General features: G+C 47.7%; 1 protein-coding gene across 3 annotated transcripts in view; it reads right to left on the bottom strand.

Moving 5' to 3' along the window:
* The window catches only part of CERS2 (ceramide synthase 2), a 64,198-nt gene that overhangs the window by 34,473 nt on the left and 12,619 nt on the right, over positions 1-17,106 (bottom strand). The window contains exons 1-2 of one of the 3 annotated variants that reach the window (XM_054998161.1): positions 2,543-2,670; positions 1,029-1,139 (exon numbers count right to left, since the gene is read on the bottom strand). The exons of 1 other annotated variant lie outside the window; for it this stretch is intronic. The gene's annotated coding sequence lies outside the window, so the exon portion shown is untranslated. Of the gene's footprint in view, positions 1-1,028; positions 1,140-2,542; positions 2,671-17,106 lie in introns of those variants that run through there. One more of the 3 variants, XM_054998144.1, reaches the window with a different exon arrangement.

Raw genomic sequence — 17,106 nt, forward strand, 5'->3', positions numbered from 1 at the left:
TTCACCATCAAAATAAGAAGTCAATTTCATTATTCAGTCCTGTAAAGCATGCATAAATGGCTTTGAAGAAATATTGTCCAAATGTATAACTCAATGCTATAATGAATGTATTAAAAAGAAGAAAAGTCTATTGCATTATTTAGTTCTGTGGGGGTAGTTTTAGTCCTGACTAGACATGGGCACGAACCAAAAAAATTTAACGAATCCACGGTTCGTGATTCGGTGACGATCCCGAAGTCGCGAACCACAACGGACATTTCCCATTGCCGAACCGGTTCATGGTTCACGGTGCTCAGAATGGCCCCCGTTGTGCTTAGAGAGCCCATATTCACAGGAAGTGTGTAGCAGGCTCTCCTCCAGCCAGCATCCAAGTTTGGTCAAGATTGCAATAGGGATCTTGGAGTTATACCCTCTCCAATCCAAGGCCCCCAGGAAACTCCCACAAAAATCCAAGCTCAATTATACTCTCTCTGTCTCTCCCCAAAGGCTAGCAAGTAGCAAGCAACAGCTCTCACACTCCACTGCTTGCTGAAAGTGAAACCCAGCCTAGGAGTGCAGTGCTTTTTATAAGCCGAGGTCCCACAGAGCAACGGAGGAGGTGTGTTTGGCCGTCAGAGCTGCCTATCAGGGTTTGCAGGGATGAGATTGGAGTGCCCGTGGCTACAGAACACCCCTCCCCCCTCCAGGTGTCTTCTCCCAACTTGTAACCGCTTTGCAGCGCCATGGTTGGAAGGAAGACCTGCCAATCAAGGTAAGCTGGGCTTCGATTCGGGTTTCCAGGGCAACAGAAGGAGCGCAGACAGAGTTCAGGCATTCCCCTGGCTCCATTTCCAGGGGAACTGATTGATGGCGCCTGACTGTCTGGCTTCCCGAACCGCGGCCAAACGCACCGAACCAGGCTTCTTCCGAATGCTGGTTCGTTTGCTGTGGACAATCACAAACTGCCAGATCGCAATTGCGCGATCGCCAATTTCGTGGGTTTTTGAAGTTCGTAATGCGGTTCGTGCCCATGTCTAGTCCTGACTCACCTAGCCCGGGATGGTCTACTGTGACTCTCAAGGATCCTGGGCAGACGTCTCTTTCACAGCTCTCGGCCCAAGATGCTTCTGCTGGGGATCCATAGCGCCAAGAGAGGCAGACTATAAAGAACATAAATAAATGAGCAAGAGTCTAGTAGCACCTCTAAGACAATCAAAATATGTGGTAGGGTAGGAGCTTTTGTGAGTCACTGGTATCTGAAGAAGTGAGCTGTGGCTCACGAAAGCTCACACCCTACCCCAAATTTTGTTAGTCTTATAGGACTCTTGGTCTTTTCTGCTGCTACAGACAGACTAACACAGCTACCCATCTTGATAAATGTGTGCATGTGTTATATGCCGTCAACTCACCTCTGACCTATGGCGACCCTATGAATGAAAGACCTCCAAAACGTCCCCTCATTGACAGACTTGCTAAATAAATGACATAAATAAAACCTGGACCTCGGTTTGCCAAGCAGGGCTCTACCAGACTCTATTGCCAGGCAAAATCAAAAAGAGTCCGGTAGCACCTTTAAGACTAACCAACTTTATTGTAGCATAAGCTTTCGAGAATCACAGTTCTCTTCGTCAGATGCCAGGCAAAAAGCCTGAAAAATTGGAGATATTTCTCTCTCTCTCTGTCTCTCTCTCACACAGATGTATTCCCAGCGCAACTTGCATAAGAAAGAAACATTGGCAGGCGCCAGGGTGCAACGCTTAGGACGGGTTACGATTGCTCTCTCGCTCAGGCTGAAGTCGCCGCTCGACCGGCCACCACCTGCCCACCCCAAAGCCCAGAGCTATTCTGCACATTTCCCCCTCCCAGGCGCTAAATGCCTTTGGGATCACTTAGCACTGAGCGGGAAGGAGCCTACAGCTGCCCTGGCCCTCAGCCACGACCCAACCTTGCCCCATTGAGAAAGAGCAAGAGAAGGAAGATAGCAGCTCACAGACATTCCAGCCTGCCGCCGATTGCATCGGCCCAAGACATGTGGGTGCCTGAAGCCAAACAGCATCCCCTTTCCTCCTAATTCATCCAGGGGTGCAAGGCACCGAGACACGCCACTCCAATTGAAGCAAGGTAGGACACTCCCTCTTCTTCTGTAAATGCCTCTAATTGGAGGCCAGAGAGAGATTTTGCAGCGTGAACCGCTGCCCGGTTTAATGGCGCCCCGGAAGGGCGGCAGATTTAATTTTTTAAAAATTAATATGCGGACTTCAAGACCACAAAGGCCATTTCAGAAGAGGCGACAGAAAAATCTGTTGCCTCTTCTTAAGGGGGTGCCTGTTGCACCCCACAGGTGCATAATGCAACACTCCCCAGTTTTCCTTTCCCTTTACCACTACTGAACTCTCTCATGTGCAGATATGACAATGACAATTGGCTAATCTACTGTTACTCGTGCAATTAGTCGACAGATTTTTTAAAAATTGTCCGGAAATTTCATTTGTTATTAAAAAAAAACCCTCTTCTTTGAGTGGCCTTGGCTCCCCGTCATGGGAGATATAAAAAAGCCATTTACCTCCTTTCCAGTAAAGACAGCTGGCAGGACGCTGCATACGGTCCCGGAGAAGTGCAAAATGCAGTACCGAGCACAGAATCTTACTCTGTAAACTCAGGTACCTGCCTATCGACTGACGAAGGTCCACTGAGACTGCAAAAATTCCTAGAAACTAGCCGTTCATATTGACAAAGCATTGCACACGCGTGACTCTTTTCGGAGAGGTGGGTACTTGGCATCTCTGTGTGGACCTTGGCCCTTCCTGTGTGAATAATTCTCCTGGGGAGCAAGGACAGTTCTGTCTGCTGGCTCTCTGCCCAAAGAAGCCACTGGCCCTGTTTTGGGGACAGGCTGGGGGGTGGGGGAAGAGTGCTAGTCATAGCTGACCAGTAGCAACCCTGGCAGGGTTTTCATGGCAAGAGACTAACAGGTGGTTCATCATTGCTTGCCTCTGCAGCGCTGGTCTTTGTTGGAGGTCTCCCATCCAATTCCTAACCAAGGCCAACCCTGCTTAGCTTCTGAGATCTGACGAGATCAAGCTCACCTGGGCTATCCAGGTCGAGGAGGGGGGGGGAACCTTTCATATTTTCGTTTTCCTTCATATCTGAGCATTCGTTCCCCTGGATTTTTAAAAGTGAGATCGCAGAGGGGAAGGACAAGCACTTTCGGCAATCATGCATGGCCACCAAGACTAACTTGTGGTCACCAGCTGGAGTTGCCAGTTCCAGGCCAGGAAAATCCCGGAGATTTGGGGGGGGGGGGGGTAGAGCCAGGGGAAAGGTGGATTTGGGGATGGGCGCAACCGCAGCGAGGTATAATACCATACAGTCCACCTTCCAAAACAACCACTTTCTACAGGGGAACTGATCTCTGTGGCCTGGAGATAAGCAGCTGTTCTGGGACAGCTCCAGCCACCACCTGGAAGTTGGTAGCCCTATCACCAACCCATTTCCTTCCCCCCCTCACCCATAACCATCTATTAAGAGGACAAATGTTGCTGCTTTGTCAAGCTCTGCCCATTTCACAGTCAGAACAAAGAAGCCCCATTGTGCCCCATGTCCTATTAAACTGATTTAAAAGTGGGGGGAGATGCAAAGAGCACAAGCCATTTCGGTCCATTTACCAAATACACACCTTGCTATGGGATGGGCTGTGGAAAAGAGGGGCAAGTGGCACAGAGTTTAGAGGGTTGGATTAGGATCTGAGAGACTTGGGTTCGAATCCCTACTCTGTAGTCAAGAGTCCAGCAGCACTTTTAACTAATCAACTTATTTGTAACATAAGCTTTCGAGAAGCACAGCTCTTTGTCAGATGCATCATTTGTAGCATAAGCTTTTGAGAACCACAGCTCTCTTTGTCAGATGCATCATTTGTAGCATAAGCTTTTGAGAATCACAGCTCTCTTCATCAGATGCATCATTTGTAGCATAAGCTTTCGAGAACCACAGCTCTCTTCGTCAGATGCATCATTTGTAGCATAAGCTTTCGAGAAGCACATCTCTCTATGTCAGGTGCATCTTTATTGTAGCATAAGCTTTCGAGAACCACAGCTCTCTTCATCAGATGCATCATTTGTAGCATAAGCTTTCGAGAACCACAGCTCTCTTTGTCAGATGCATCATTTGTAGTACAAGCTTTTGAGAACCAAGGATAAAATGGGGGGGGGGGAGATCCCCAGAGCTTTTAGCAGGAAGCAATTTGAGACTGACAGAGACAGGGCAGCCAGAGGACCGCACACACCAAAAGAAAACCCCTCTTTTGGCGTTCTCTGTCAGAAAAGCACCAAAAAGCATTTCTGAGCTGGCAGAAGGCCGAAGGCCTGACTTCTAACATCTAAAAGGACATGGGAAAAGGGGCAGGACTCAAAGAGATAACATTGGCTGTCCACCCTTCAAAGCCGCCATTTTCTCCAGGCGAACTAATCTCTACAGTCTGACGATCAGTTGTAATTCTGGGCGAGTCACCTTAAAACCAATAAAATGTTCCAGGGTGTAAGCTTCCAAGACTTAAAGTGCACTTTGCCAGATACCTGACCAAATGAGCATTGACTCACAAAAGCTTACACCCACCTGGAAAAATTTGTTGCTTTCTAAGGCGTTACTGGGCTCAAACTCCGCTCCTGCCCACCTGAAACGATCTGCTTGGCACGAAGGAAATCTTGTGTTCAAGCCCTTCAACTAAAGGGGTCTTGAGAAGCAAAGATTCAGACACTCTCTGCAGGAGACATCTGAACGTGAAGAACACGTGTCGGGAGAGGTATTGGTAGCAGGGAAGGGTAGTTTAAAAAGACAGAGCAGGTGGGAGGGCAAAGGCTTTGCTATACACTGGAGCTGTGTGAAGGGGCTGTGAAATGCCAGAAGGGAAACTTCAGCCCATTATAACCTCTCCAGGTCCAAGCCTGACTCTGGAAGGCAGCTCCCGCCCATTTCCATTCCTCACTGCCCTCTGGTTGCCATCCCACACAGCTTTAGACTGGAGAGGTGAAACTGGCAGAGCCTTCTGGGAGGCAAAGATGAAATTAACAAACCCTCTGAGGAGTGAATTCCGCTGGCTCTGTCATTTTAAACTACGAACCAATGCTTCATACTGTAACTTGATGTCATATTGCCAGTGCTATAACTGTTTCTTTCACAGGCTGCTTGCAGGTGCTTATCTAACGGTCTGCAGATACTTCCAGTGCTCATGACCTTGTGTACTACTCACTCCCGTGCATTGCTACGTCTTGCTTTCTCAGTGACTCAGCTTGATAGTACAGCTATGCGAGACGTTCTCAGGGCAAATTCGCGCCAAAGTCCTGTTTACTGTTGGGAGGGGGAAGGAGCAAACGTGTGGATTAAGAGGAAGGATTTCCCCCCATGTTACTATTCTGGTCAATCTTGCTTTTACTGCTCAGATGCCTACCTTGCTTCTGAGTAACCCCATGGACATATCTATGGAAATGATTTGATTTCTGAATAAAGCCATTTAACCAAGAGCGTGGATTTCTTGTTGCAATGGTACAAGGATCTATCTGCCATAGCTTGTCATCCATAGCCTGACACCCGGCGAACATTGCGTCTCCCCACACTTGACCAACATGCACCAGGGCGTCTTGTGTAGCGAGACTCTCAGCCGACAAATATTGCCACAGGAGCATCCCATGCCCGCCAGTGCCATTTTTGAAGCATTTCTTTCGGTGCTACACCTCTGAAGATGCCAGCCACAGCTGCTGGCAAAACGTCAAGAACTACAATGCCAAGACCACGGCAATACAGCCCGGAAAACCCACAACAACCATCGTTCTCCGGCCGTGAAAGCCTTCGACAATACATTTCTAGTTCTTTTTAAATTGCTACGTGCCCCTGGTCTTGTGTGTGTGGCGGGGTAGTTGTGGTGCAGCAGCCCCAGGAGCTTGAGTTTCGCCCACACCCATTCTAAGGGGCCAAAGCAGCAAAGGGGGCTGTCCTGGCACCTGAAAAAGCATGGGGGTAGGAGAAGAGTCCTTGGAGCCGCTGTGCCGTCTGCCTGCTCTGGATTGGATTTCATGGCAATTGTCCAGCCAAGCAACCCGAGTGATTGTTTTGAGTGGCTCAGCGGGCACAAGCTCTCAGCCACCTGCAATGGCCAATACCCCTGCCAGGGCCAAGCCATTGTTGGTGCAAGCCCGGGAGCTGACAGGTGTACGTACCTTGCGTGGGGTAATAAAATATCATGAAATGGCCCTGCGCTAAAAGCATCCATCCACATAGCTACGACTCCAGCCCACCCACCCCCAAAAGACACACACAAAAAAACCCCAATTATTTCTGGAGACGCCAACCCCAGGGGGTTGCATCTGACCAAGAGAGCTGTGGTTCTCAAAAGCTTCTGCTACAATAAAGTTGGTTAGTCTTAAGGGTGCTACTGGACTCGACTATTCTGCAGACTACAGACTAACACGGCTAACTCCTCCGGATCTCTAGCCGCAAGGGGGAGCAGGGCTATTGTCTGAGAAGTAAGTTGCTACTTCAGAGAAGGGCTAGGCCCACTTTCAGCTCTAATCTCTCTCTGGAGACAATTCAGTTTGTTTCCAAAGAGTAAGCTGCAGACCCAGGACATGCCCTTCCTGTCTCAGCTTGGAAAAGTAAGCATTCCCACAACCTTCTTGGGTTGCCAGCCACCAGGTGGTGGCTGGAGCTCTCCTGATATCACAACCGATTTCCAGGGGGCAGAGATCAGTTCCCCTGGAGAAACGGTCCGGTTCGGTTGGTGGACAACACTGTATTATAGTCGGCTTAGGTCGTACCTCTTCCCAAACCTTGCCCTCTCAGGCTCCACCCGCAAATCTCCAGGTTTTTCCCAAGCAGGAGTTGGCACCCCCTACCCTTCTCCTTCCCAGTTGGGCCTGCAGCTGGGGACAGAGCGAGGGCACGGCCCTGAGGAGGACGTCCAGCCTGTTGACTCCTCTTGGCAGCCCTGCGAGAGCAAATTACCTGTACAGTCATTTTTTAATTTTAAACTTAGAGAGAGGAGGGGCACGGCCCTTTCTAACCTCCTACAGTTTAGCAATCCCAACCATGTAATTAATTGTGGGTGCCGGGCGGCATATGTGGTGAAGCCCTAGGCCTCAGAGATAATAATAATAAATAATAACAGTGTGCTCAGGGTTTTTCTGGGAAAAGAGGTGGTGGAACTCAGTGGGTTGCCCTTGGAGAAAATCATCACATGGCTGGTGGCCCCGCCCCCTGATCTCCAGACAGAGGGGAGTTGAGATTGCCCTCCACGCCGCTGAGCGGCGTGGAGGGCACTCTAAACTCCCCTCTGTCTGGAGATCAGGGGCGGGGCCACCAGCCATGTGACCATTTTCAAGAGGTTCTGGAACTCCGTTCCACCACGTTCCAGCTGAAAAAAAACCCTGCGTGTGCTTATCTACTGCTTTTCTAGACAGATAAGCGCCCCAGAGTCTTTACGGCTTTTCGAAAAACGCTCTTGTTTGCTTCACAACAGTGGTGAAAGTTTACATCTCTCGGCTTCCTTTTTAAAAAAAGTCAAGTTTCGACCTTTCATAGCCCTGGCATTAAAGCGGAAAATATAAGTTCTGCTGCCAAGGAGGTGGCTTTCAAAAACAGGCCAGTTAATTTCCCCGGCGGCAACAACAAGTGGTCAGAGGCGGTAGGGTTGCCAGCTCTAGACTGGGAAATTCCTGGAGATTTGGGGGGTAGAGCCTGGACAGGGCAGGGTTTTGGGAGAGGAGGGACCTCGGCAAGGTATAAGTCCGTAGATTCCACCCTCCAACGCAGGCGTTTTCTCCAGGGGGGCTGATCTCTATGACCTGGAAATCAGTTGTGATTCCGAGAGATCTCCAGCCACTACCTGGAGGATGCAAACAACCAACAACAGGTCCGGGAATATGCAATGAACAATCAATTCATATTCCTTTATAAACACTATAATGGTGCAAAAGTGCAGATGTGCAAAGTGCAAAGAGAATGTACAATAAATATAATAAATACAATAAGATCTCTTGTTTCTTCCACCACCTGCACTCTGAAATGATGCAGCGGCTTGACTGCCCAAGATACTCTCTTGGCTCCTTTGGAACTGAAAAGCCTGGCTGGAGGGTGAGGGGCTGCAGTAATTGGACAATTGTGACCAAATGTACTAGTGGAGGAGGAGACCAGTAGCCTTCAAGTCCAGAATTAATTGTGCCCAAGAAGAAGTATGATCTATACGAAACGGGAATTGTATAAGATGCACACATAATCCCGTCGGCACATTTGGATTTCTTCTCAACTTGGACTGGGGTCACCCCCCTTCTAATATTGTGACTCTCCGCTTTGTCCCCATTGTGGGTTTTCATGGTATTCCCTTTGGACATTGTTATTATTCTGTGACCACTTGGACAGAAGAAACAAGAGATCTTATTGTATTCATTATATTTATTGTACATTATCTTTGCACTTTGCACATCTGCACTTTTGCACCATTATAGCGTTTATAAAGGAATACGAATTGATTGTTCATTGCCTATTCCCGGACCTGTTGTTGGTTGTTTGCAGTTTCTACTATCCGGGCGTTTCCCTTGTTTTGCTTACTACCTGGAGGATGGCAACTCTAGGTTCACCCCTGATGCAGAGGGCCCATGGCTGGAAGTGGCTGCTGGCACCAAACGCTGCTTCTGAGCTTCAAGGCAGCTCCTGGGTGTTGCCTACCAGGAAAGAGAACGACTATCCCTGGGCAAGACGGACCTTGTTCCGACACAGTCTGTACAGGTGCCATCATGTAGGAGCCACGGCTGCAGACTGCTTTTTAATGGCCGTTTTCCTAACTGCCACCGTAACCAACCTTTTCCTCTGTGTGCAGAGTGGGCGACTCCAGTAGCCGCGTCCTTTGGATCTTCGGCTTGGCTCACGGCTGAGACTCAAGGGGCTGACTCACAGGCATGAGTGTGCAAACTCACCCCTGATGTGGGGTGGGGCAGGGGTGTGCTCGAAAGCAGCCAGAATGGAGCCAGAGGAGAGCAGCCGTTGGATAGCATCCATGAAGCTGGTAACTGGGCTTCAGAAGAGGGGAGGACGGAAAGAGCACGTGGAAGGGTTAAAGAAGGACAACAGAGTAGTCTTTCAGGGAAGGGAGCTTGAGGGGGAGAGACCAGAAATGGGAAGGGAAAGCAGAGAGGGAGAGAGTTGAGTGGATAGGTTCAGTGCGGTCCCTGAAGTCCGGCACGGAGAGAGGTGGGAAGGCAGGCTTTGGAAGAACTCCAGGAGGCGGAGAAGAGGCAAAAGGAGTCCAGATCTGGTGGTGCAGGGAAGTTTCATTTATTGATTTACATTACTTATATGCAATCGTAGCACATTTACTCCAGTCTAAGCCCATTGGAGTAACTCAGTATAGGATTGCACTGATATACTCCTTTCTTACTGAGACTCAAGGCGGATTACACAGCACAAAGAACGGTTATAAAAACTGAGGCACGTATTTATCGTCTTCCTTTCTAACTGAGGCTGAAGGTGGATCCCATGGTGTAAGTCAATACAGTCAACAGCTGGGACGATCAATAAACAGTACAATAGGTTATATAAAGGCAGATTTGCAAGTTTTAAAAGCAGCAGAAATCCAATACAGAGCTGAAGAAACGCTGAAACTGAGCATAAGCAATTCTAAGACGGACGTATTAAACTGCAGAGGAACTACCCAGAGGGATCATATTTAGAGACGGTACAGTGAAGACTATAGTCCCTAGTTGCGGCCACTTCCTTACAGTACAGACCTCCTATCTGAGTAGAAAGCTCTCTTGAATCATTCAGTGTTGAGTGGGAGCTTTCCTGGCCTCTTCAGACAGGCCACTCTATAAAGTGGGGGCCACCACAGAGAATGCACATTTATGGGCAGCTGTTGATTTTGCCCGTGTGCAAGGTGGCACTTGCAGAAGGCCGAATAAACAAGGCAATTCAAACCTCTGTCTGTAAACCTAGGCAGATCATGAGAGGGAAGGCAGGATGGGTTACATCAGTACTTAGTTCTCGTGGCCCCCGCTTTACATGCCGATCATTAGAGATGGGCACGAACCGGGGCGGGGGGGGGGAGAGAACTGTGCAGTTCGTTGTGTTTCACGAACCACGAATGTTCAAGAACCTGCCCCGGTTCACGAACCGGTTCATTTGGTTCGTGAAAATGTCACTTCTGGGTCAGCAAATTGCCACTTCTGCGTCAGCAGAATGTCACTTCTGGGTCAGCAGAAGGTCTGCAGAAAGCCCAGCCCCCATTGCCTAGGAAACTGATTGGCGCCATGCTGTCTGCAGTGACGAACCGAAAAATGAACCAAATGAACCAGCCTAAAGTTCGTGGTGGTTCGTCAGAAATGGGCTCTGACGAACCACCGGTTCATGCCAAACTTTGGTTCGTATTTCGGTTCGTGCACAGCTCTACTTTGGGGTTAGGAAGCAAATCACACAGTTATAAAAACTGAGGCACGTATTTATCGTCTGCCTTTCCCACTGAGGCTGAAGGTGGATCCCATGGTGTAAGTCAATACAGTCAACAGCTGGGACGTTCAATAAACAGTACAATAGGTTATATAAAGGCAGATTTGCAAAGTTTTAAAAGCAGCAGAAATCCAATACCGAGCTGAAGAAACGCTGAAACAGAGCATAAGCAATTCTAAGGCGGACGTATTAAACTGCAGAGAAACTACCCAGAGGGATCATATTTAGAGACGGTACAGTGAAGAAGACTATAGTCCCTAGTTGCGGCCACTTCCTGACAGTGCAGCCCTCCTATCTGAGTAGAAAGCCCTCTTGATCCATTCAGTGTTGAGCGGGAGGCTTTCCCGGCCTCTTCAGGCAGGCCACTCTATAAAGTGGGGGCCACCACAGAGAATGCACATTTATGGGCAGCTGTTGATTTTGCCCGTGTGCAAGGCGGCACTTGCAGAAGGCCTAATAAACAAGGCAATTCAGACCTCTGTCTGTAAACCTAGGCAGATCATGAGAAGGAAGGCAGGAAGGGTTACATCAGTACTTAGTTCTCGTGGCCCCCGCTTTACATGCCAATCACTAGAGATGGGCACAAACCGGAAAAAAAACCCGTGCGGTTCGTGGTTCGTTGAGTTTCATGAACCATGAACTTTCACGAACCTGCCCCAGTTCGTGAACTGGTTCATGAAAACGTCACTTCTGGGTCAGCAGAAGATCTGCAGGAAGTCCATCCCCTGTTGCCTAGGAAATTGATTGATCGGCGCCAGGCTGTCTGCAGTGCCGAACTGTTTGTGGCGGTTTGTCAGAAATGGGCTCTGACGAACCGCTGGCTCGTAACAAACTTTGGTTAGTGTTTTGGTTCATGCCCATCTCTACTGATCACCACTTTGGGGTCAGGAAGCAATTTTCCCTAGGTCAGTTTGGCCAGGGATCATGACGGTGTTTTGCCATCTTTTGGGCATGGAGCAGGGCTCACTGAGAAAGTATGTGAGTGTGGGGTGGGGGAGGTAGTTGTGAATTTCCTGCATTGTGCAGAGGGTTGGACTAGATGCTCCTGGAGGTCTTTTCCGACCCTATGATTCTTTGATTCGGGTTGCAGAATTCTGAAACCCAGCACAAATCTGAAGCCAAGCACAAGTGGGTTGTGGGGCCGCAGAGGGGCCAAGCAGGTGAAGAGACATGCAGAGCAAATGGCATGGGAAGTGGGGGGGCAAGCCTGGAACTAGAGGAACTGCCACCAAAGCAACGAGTGCTGGAGGGGGGAGGCTCCTGCCAGCATCAGGACATTGGGAGAAGAAAAAGATCACACGGAGGGGGCTGCTTAGAGGGCTAGAGCTGGGCCAGCCCTGGGCACAATGCCCTCCCTGACAGATGGATGGCTGCCCAGCCTCTGCCTGGACAACTCTCCCAAAGGAGAGGCCCCTTCACCAGGCAGTGTGCTCCATTCTCAAATTGCTCTTCCGGGCAGTTCTATTGACCTCTACCCAACTGAGGCCCAGCGGATCGAGTCCTGCCAGCTCCCCCGCAGTGGTTTTTCACAGGAGCCTCAGTGCCACTTCCAGAAGGAGCAGCCGGTGGGATTGCAATCCAGGGAAAGAGAGGTTGTTATATACATTCTGCCTACATATCTGCCATGAGTATTTTCTGTATTCTGTGCTTTGTCCTGATCTTCTGAGAGTACGTGAAGTTGCATATCGGTGGCCTGTTTGGCTGGGAGTTGCTTATCTTACAGGTGCCAACTACTTTGGTTTTCACAGCCACTCAAGAACATGTCCTTGAGTGCTGGCTTGAGCCTGGGAACTGAAAATGACTTCATTTTTGCTTCTCTCCTCCAGTTCTTCTCTCCTCCTGTCTCAAACCCCCCTACCCCTGCCCCGGGTCCTTCACGCCAGAATCCTAACCGTTCATATCCTAAAGGCGGGAACTTTCCTTATAACTAACCCCTCCAAACTTCTACACGTCGCTTCTGCCAATACCCGTGTCTGTGTATGCTGATGGATCTCTAATAAAGTAACTTTAACTCATACCCTGGAGTATGTGCAGTGAAGTGCTACAGCCAACAGCAACTTTCTCGTCAGATCTCAGAGGCTAAGCAGGGTTGATCTTGGTTGGTAACTGGATGGGAGACCCCAAGACTGGGGTTGGAGAGGCAGGCAATGGCAAGCCACCTCTGTTAGTCTCTTGCCTTGAAAACACCGTAAGTCAGCTATGACTTGAGGGCACCACCTCTACCACCACCACCCTTCCACCTGTCGCTGGAGGGGAATTATAGAAAGATCCCTGCACATGAGAGGGTCTGCCCTTGTGGAGAGAGCATGATGGAGACAAACGAGTATGTTTTGCTCTACTGTCGATCTGATGTGGCTATTTGAGCAAAATTTATTTTTCCTTTGCTAGGTAGGTTTCTGGGTTGTTCTGTACAAGGAAACTCTTTTTAGGTGCCAAGCCATTGATTACTGCTCCCTGTGCCAGATTCCTTGCCCACAGCTTGTAAAATTGGTAAGGAAACCGTATGAAGCATAATCGATTTTTAACAAACGTTACTTACTTCCAAAGAATTTTATGTGCAAAGTACGTATAGACTATGTTTTGTGTGTTGCAGTTTTACGGGCTTTATTTGAAGTAACAGTTTTGGACGTGCTGTATTAATAAACTATTGATTAACTGCAGTTTTTTTCTAGCATGTTCTATAATTACACAGGGTGCTCTTCCATCTTTGACAGCCAGTTAAAAATAGTGGCCAGTAGCAGATAAACGTGCTCCAATTGTTAGAATGGACCAATGATGAACTGCTAACTTAACTTTTCCAAAATAGTAAAGAATCCAGTAGCATCTTTAAGACGAACCAACTTTATTGTAGCATAAGCTTTCGAGAGCCACAGCTCTCTTCATCAGATGCAATGTCAGCTTTCGAGAGCCACAGCTCTCTTTGTCAGATGCATTAACTTTTCTGGTCACTTTTGCTGATTTCTATCTCTTACTGTGCAGCGGCACGTAGTGTAACTTTTTGGCTAGGTAGAATGCCACATGATTGAAAACAGGAACAATTAATTAAATCCCAAACCAATCATAGTTTATCTTTGCTATCACATGAAAAAGATTTTAGATTTCTGCATAAGATAACACATAAAAGTGCTACCCGAGGTAGCAAATCAGAGTTTTGGCTGAAAGAAATCTCACGATTTCTAGGCGAGAAACTTGTGATGTATGTTATGGGAACTTCGAGACATTTCATGGCAAATCTGATTGAACTTAGATTTAATTGAGAAATGTTAGGAGACTTAATTCTTATTGCTTTTATTGGCTCCATCTTTGCAGGTTTTATCTTCATAAGCATTTATATTCTGATACCTTGCTTTATTAAAAAGACTAGAGTTTATTTTAATAAAAGGAATTACTAATAAAACTTTTAATAAAACTCTTAAGAGGCGTCTTTGGGTCTTGGTGGAGAGAGTCCTGCAAGAAGAACCCTATAAATTATTTTGTACTGACAAACAGTTTCTCTAAAAGGAGTAAAACCTGTTTGCAGACCTCACAGGTCTGAATGCTGCTCAGACTATAAGTTAAAATCTTTAACCTGAACAGCTGGAAACCTTAATGAGATGCGGATAAGCACTCCGTTACACAACCTCTCAGCATCCCGGGCTGCACAAGAGGGACCCTTTCTCCCCGGAAACATGCTCATTGCTTCAATCTCATCTCCTCTGGTCAAACAGCTTCTCTCTCTCTTGAGTACATCTTCCATCCCCTCCTTCCTCCAAGGAACCCAGGGCAGCATATGTGATTCTCTCTCTGGCTCCCTTTTTTCATCACAAAAACCCTGCCAGGCAGGACAGAAATACCTGCTCCAAAGTCACCCATCAAACTTCATGGCAGAATGGGGATTGGAACTCAGGTCTCTGATCTGAGTCCAGCACTCTCACCATTACGCCACACTGCCTCTGCACAATTCGGAATCCCTCCAACAGCCCGTGAGCCTCTCCAAAATAACATTTCGGAAGGAGATGTTTTCTTTTAAGGGTATGCCTAAAAACATAAAGCTCAAACCATCTGCATCATCCGTGGGAACAGATCCAGAGGAGTTAGCTGTGTTAGTCAGTAGTTGCAAAATAGTAAAGACTCCAGTAGCACCTTTAAGACTAACCAACTTATTTGTAGCATAAATTTTCGAGAACCACAGCTCTCTTCGTCAGATGCATCTGATTAAGAGAGTTGTGGTTCTCGAAAGCTTTTGCTACAAATGATGCATCTGACGAAGAGAGTTGTGGTTCTCAAAAGCTTATGCTGCAATATGATGCATCTGACAAAGAGAGCTGTGGTTCTCGAAAGCTTATGCTTCAAATGATGCATCTGACGAAGAGAGCTGTGGTTCTCAAAAGGTTATGCTACAAATGATGCATCTGATGAAGAGAGTTGTGGTTCTCGAAAGCTTATGCTACAATATGATGCATCTGACGAAGAGAGCTGTGGTTCTCGAAAGCTTATGCTACAAATGATGCATCTGACAAAGAGAGCTGTGGTTCTCAAAAGGTTATGCTACAAATGATGCATCTGATGAAGAGAGTTGTAATTCTCGAAAGCTTATGCTACAAATGATGCATCTGATTAAGAGAGCTGTGGTTCTCGAAAGCTTATGCTACAATATGATACATCTGACGAAGAGAGCTGTGGTTCTCGAAAGCTTATGCTACAAATGATGCATCTGACGAAGAGAGCTGTGGTTCTCAAAAGGTTATGCTACAAATGATGCATCTGATGAAGAGAGTTGTAATTCTCGAAAGCTTATGCTACAAATGATGCATCTGATTAAGAGAGCTGTGGTTCTCGAAAGCTTATGCTACAATATGATGCATCTGACGAAGAGAGCTGTGGTTCTCGAAAGCTTATGCTACAAATGATGCATCTGACGAAGAGAGCTGTGGTTCTCAAAAGGTTATGCTACAAATGATGCATCTGATGAAGAGAGTTGTAATTCTCGAAAGCTTATGCTACAAATGATGCATCTGATTAAGAGAGCTGTGGTTCTCGAAAGCTTATGCTACAATATGATGCATCTGACGAAGAGAGCTGTGGTTCTCGAAAGCTTATGCTACAAATGATGCATCTGACGAAGAAAGCTGTGGTTCTCAAAAGGTTATGCTACAAATGATGCATCTGATGAAGAGAGTTGTAATTCTCGAAAGCTTATGCTACAAATGATGCATCTGATTAAGAGAGCTGTGGTTCTCGAAAGCTTATGCTACAATATGATGCATCTGACGAAGAGAGCTGTGGTTCTCGAAAGCTTATGCTACAAATGATGCATCTGACGAAGAGAGCTGTGGTTCTCAAAAGGTTATGCTACAAATGATGCATCTGATGAAGAGAGTTGTAATTCTCGAAAGCTTATGCTACAAATGATGCATCTGATTAAGAGAGTTGTGGTTCTCAAAAGCTTATGCTACAATATGATGCATCTGACGAAGAGAGCTGTAGTTCTCGAAAGCTTATGCTACTAATCATACATCTGACGAAGAGAGCTGTGGTTCTCGAAAGCTTACGCTACAATAAAGTTGGTTAGTCTTAATGGTGCTACTGGATTCTTTACTATCCATAGGAACGTGCTTCAAGATCGGCCGTCCGAATGAGAGTCCTGCGTGCAAAACAGTCCCAGAGACGATCCTGGGGTAAATCTTACCAGTATGGAGAAATCTCTCTATTCTTGAGCACACAGAAGAGAGAAAAATAATGCGAAGGCGCGCAACAGAAGAGCAGAGCACACCAGCCAGCCGCTTTAGGATCAGCTGACGGAGCCCAGGAAGCTACGAGAAAGCTGAGGATGCAGAGGAAGATAGAAAGCTGCTCTACCAGTTCCTGTGGAAAGATGCCAAGGGTTAATTACCGAACAAAAGGCGACACAAGGCGAAACTCCTGGGCGCATCTCCGTCCGTCGGCCAACTCAAACTCATTAATTTTTCAAGGAAGATTTAAAAGCACAGAAGAAGGAGTATCTCCGGGGTTGTGTTTGGCCAGCTTCGACTTTGAACACCTTTGCAAACACCATTTGTTTGCTCCTAGAGCAGGGAGCATGAGTGGCCTTTATGGGAAAAGAGCAAACCTTTGTGCCACACAAAGCGAAGTGTCTCCAGGCACCACCCGCCTCAGATTGGCAAGACTTCCAGACAAGGGCACAAAGGGCCGGTCTTTTGCTGCCAAAGCTGGTGCCCGTTCCTAGGTACAGAAAAGACAGAAACACACAGGGGACTTCTGAAATGGGCAAGCTTCCTCGGGTCAATGAGGGAGGACTTGAAAGGCTGAAGTTGGTCCCCATTCCAGCATCCTGATACGCCAATCCAACCATAAACATACCTCAAAATAAGCCTGGCCTACCCCAAATCCTATACTCCCCAGACCCCGAAGACTGCACCCAACAAACAATATATAAGGGGGGCCCAATGCCTTGTTTGGGAGCAAAGTACTTCCAAGTGAGGTGCCCCAGGAGCCCAATGGGTTTGCATGGCTGAGAACAGAAGACAATGGGGATGCCAATCTCCTTGCAGGGCATCAGTTCCAGAATATGGGAGCGCAAGGCTTGCTCTACAGTCCCCAACTTACGTCGGGAGGCAGCGAGCGCGCAGCTTTTCCCAGCTCCGTTCTTCAGCGCTTGGCAAC

Source organism: Eublepharis macularius, chromosome 1 (assembly GCF_028583425.1).
Source record: "Eublepharis macularius isolate TG4126 chromosome 1, MPM_Emac_v1.0, whole genome shotgun sequence".
Lineage (NCBI taxonomy): Eukaryota > Metazoa > Chordata > Lepidosauria > Squamata > Eublepharidae > Eublepharis > Eublepharis macularius.